A 4,140-nucleotide genomic window follows, 5' to 3' on the forward strand; every position below is an offset into this window, starting at 1 on the left:
GTTTATTCCTAGATATTTTATTCTTTTTGTTGCAATGGTAAATGGGAGTGTTTTCTTAATTTTACTTTCAGATTTTTCATCATTAGTGTATAGGAATGCAAGAGATTTCTGTGTATTAATTTTGTATCCTGCTACTTTACCAAATTCATTGATTACCTCTAGTAGTTTTCTGGTAGCATCCTTAGGATTCTCTATGTATAGTATCATGTTATCTGCAAACAGTGACAGCTTTGCTGCTTCTTTTCTGATTTGGATTCCTTTTCTTTTTCTTCTCTGATTGCTGTGGTGAAAACTTCCAAAACTATGTTGAATAATAGTGGTGAGAGTGGGCAACCTTGTCTTGTTCCTGATCTTAGTGGAAATGGTTTCAGTTTTTCACCATTGAGGACAATGTTGGCTGTGGGTTTGTCATATATGGCCTTTATTATGTTGAGGTAAGTTCCCTCTGTGCCTACTTTCTGAAGGGTTTTTATCATAAATGGGTGTTGAATTTTGTCAAACCATTTTCTGCATCTGTTGAGATGATCATATGGTTTTTCTCCTTCCATTTGTTAACATGGAGTATCACATTGATTGATTTGCATATATTGAAGAATCCTTGCATTCCTGGGATAAACCCCACTTGATCATGGTGTATGATCCTTTTAATGTGCTGTTGGATTCTGTTTGCTAGAATCTTGTTGAGGATTTTTGCATCTATGTTCATCAGTGATAGTGGCCTGTAGTTTTCTTTCTTTGTGACGTCTTTGTCTGGTTTTGGTATCAGGGTGATGGTGGCCTCATAGAATGAGTTTGGGAGTGTTCCTCCCTCTGCTATCTTTTGGAAGAGTTTGAGAAGGATAGGTGTTAGCTCTTCTCTAAATGTTTGATAGAATTCGCCTGTGAAGCCATCTGGTCCTGGGCTTTTGTTTGTTGGAAGATTTTTAATCACAGTTTCAATTTCAGTGCTTGTGATTGGTCTGTTCATATTTTCTATTTCTTCCTGGTTCAGTCTCGGCAGCTTGTGCATTTCTAAGAATTTGTCCATTTCTGCCAGGATGTCCATTTTATTGGCATACAGCTGCTTGTAGTAATCTCTAATAATCTTTTGTATTTCTGCAGTGTCAGTTGTTACATCTCCTTTTTCATTTCTAATTCTATTGATTTGAGTCTTCTCCCTTTTATTCTTGATGAGTCTGGCTAATGGTTTATCAATTTCTATTTCTTCCTGGTTCAGTCTCAGAAGGTTGTGCATTTCTAAGAATTTGTCCACTTCCTCCAGGTTGTCCATTTTATTGGCATAGAGTTGCTTGTAGTAATCTCTCATGATCCTTTGTATTTCTGCAGTGTCTGACCAAACTTTTAGCACCACTGATTCAGAGCTGAAAGGATTTTAGATTCAAACAAGCCTATCTACAGTCTCTATACCCTCTCCATACAGAAAGTGAATTTTTAGCATGTCTGTCCAGACAACACCTTGTCTTGTCTTTGCATCTCCACCTTGATGGGGAGCTCACTACCTTCAAACAGATTTCAAGTAAAATGTCTTCAGTCTCATAGTCGGTAGTTATAAAACAGCATCTCAGTTTGGAGTCCTCATTTAGAGCAGAGTTATTTCAAAGACACACTGCTGGAGGAGAGTATGAATGATTTCAGGCATGTTCCTGGTTCTACTATTAGATGGGCCATGATTAATTTATTGAATTGCTCTAGGTCCCGGGTTCTCCTACTTTTCAAATCTAACAATAACAACCCCTCCACTTGTCAAATTATGAGGTGGTCACAGTTTGTCTTAGCACTACCACCCAGCCATCCCATGGAGTCAGTGTGTACAGTTGGTCTCTATCCTGCTGCTGAAGTCCTTGCACTTGGTCATTACAACCTGAGCCCCTTTCTGGGAGTAGCTCAGACTCCCAATGCCCCTCAACAAAAAACCACCTCAGTTATACTTGTGCCTGGAGGTCTGTCTTCCTTCCTTCTTTTTTGTTTTATTCATCTGTTATTTATTGATGGCAGGCATTGGGCTAGGTGCTGGGGAAACCACCACGAACAAGATGGATATGCTTGCCTCCCCTCATGGAGCCTGCATACCAGTACAGAAGAGAGCTTCTGAAAGCAAACAGACAGGGAAAAAAAATAATCGCAAACTGATGTGTGCCCCCAAGGAAACAGTAATCTGAAATAAAGGATAATGGGGGAGGAGCAGGCAACTTCTTAGGTTGGTTGGTCTGAGAGATATTTAAGCTCACACCAGATGGCTGAGGAGGTGTCAGCTACTCAAAGAGTTGAGAAAAGAGCTTTCCAGAGAGAAGATACAGCATCTTCAAAGGCACAAAAGTGTGTATTCAAGGACTGAGAGAAAGTCAGTGCTGGTGTTTTGTGAGCAAGGCTGTGAGTGACACAAGTTGAGGCTGAGAGCTAAGCATGGGCAGATTAAGCCAGTGAGACATTCTGTTTTATATTATAAGTACAACTAGAAGTCACTGAAGTATTTTAAGCAGGTGGAGTGGGATGGTTTAATTTAGGTTGAATGGATCACTCTGGTTGCCATGAGGAGAATGGGTTGGCGACAGACAGGAACAGAAGCAGACAGAGCAGTAGCCCAGGCAAGTGGGGAGCATGGCCTGAGCTAGGATGAAAGCAGGAAAAACAGGAAAAGAAATGATCTTGCTACATTTGGAGGTGAAATCATGAAGCTTCAGTGGTGGACTGGATCCTGAAGATATAAGAAAGGATAAAGTCAAGGAAGATCCTCCATTTCTGACTTGGGGAACTTGGGAAGGGTGCATAATGGTTTAATATGGCTAAGAATTTGAACTCTTGAGAGATGAACAAGGGAGATGGATGGCAAGAGGGTATGTGGATATATAAGAGGTCTTGGCTGGTGGTATAAATTTGAAAGACATTAGCATATGTAAAATATCTAGAGCCATGGAGACAGATGAGATCATCTACAGAGCAAGGAGAGAGAAAGGAAAGATGATACAGAATCAAAGTCTAAGGAAGACCAGAAGTACCAACATGGCGGTCCAGGGGAAGAGGCAGCATCAGCAGAGGAAATGAGGAGTGGCCAGAGAAGAGAGGAAAACCAGGGTCATTTGCTGTCACAAAAGGAAGGACATTTTTGTGGATTTAAGATGGGATGTTTAGTCCTCTCTGTCCTCTTTTCCTCTCTGAAAAGAGGACTGAGAAAATGCTTACTGTTTTCACCACTGTTCAGCATAATACTAGAGATTCTGGATAGCACTATAAGGAAACAGAAAAAAAATAAGCTTACCCCTGTCTTCCCCTGCCACCAACCTCCAGTCTAGGGCATACCTGAAACCATCCCTTTTTTTTGCACTATAAAGCTTTCCCACTCCCCTCCCTGTCTTTGACACTCTGCCAATGCCAGAGGTTTGTATATTACCAGAAAAACCTGCAGGTGTATGTATCGAACTATTAAGATCAGGCATTAATATTGTTATATAAAAAAATAAGATATTAAAAAATCTTACTACTTATATAATTTGACCCTATAATTCCACTCCTAAGGATATCCGTCCTAATAAACCAGCCAAAATGGAATCAGCTTTACAAAGATATTCATCATGATACCCTATAATTTCTTTAAAAAAAAGAGCCATACAGACAGAGACCTTCAAGATGGCAGAGGAGTAAGACGTGGAGATCACTTTCCTCCCCACAAATACATCAGAAATACATCTACATGTGGAACAACTCCACAGCACACCTACTGAACGCTGGCAGAAGACCTCAGACTTCCCCAAAGGCAAGAAACTCCTGGGTAGGGCAAAAGAAAAAAGGAAAAACAGAGACAAAAGAATAGGGACGGGACCTGAACCCTGGGAGGGAGCTGTGAAGGAGGGAACGTTTCCACACACTAGGAAGCCCCTTCATGACCGGAGACGGGGTGGTGGGGGGAGCTTCGGAGCCACGGAGGAGAGCGCAGCAACAGGGGTGCAGAGGGCAAAGCGGAGAGATTCCCGCACAGAGGGTCAGTGCCGACCAGCGCTCACCAGCCCGAGAGGCTTGTCTGCTCATCCGCCGGGGTGGGTGGGGGCTGGAAGCTGAGGCTCGGGCTTCGGAGGTCAGACCCCAGGGAGAGGACTGGGCTTGGATGCGTGAACACAGCCTGAAGGGGGCTAGTGTGCCACAGCT

This window comes from Physeter macrocephalus, chromosome 14, assembly GCF_002837175.3.
Source record: "Physeter macrocephalus isolate SW-GA chromosome 14, ASM283717v5, whole genome shotgun sequence".
NCBI classification, from domain to species: Eukaryota; Metazoa; Chordata; class Mammalia; order Artiodactyla; family Physeteridae; genus Physeter; species Physeter macrocephalus.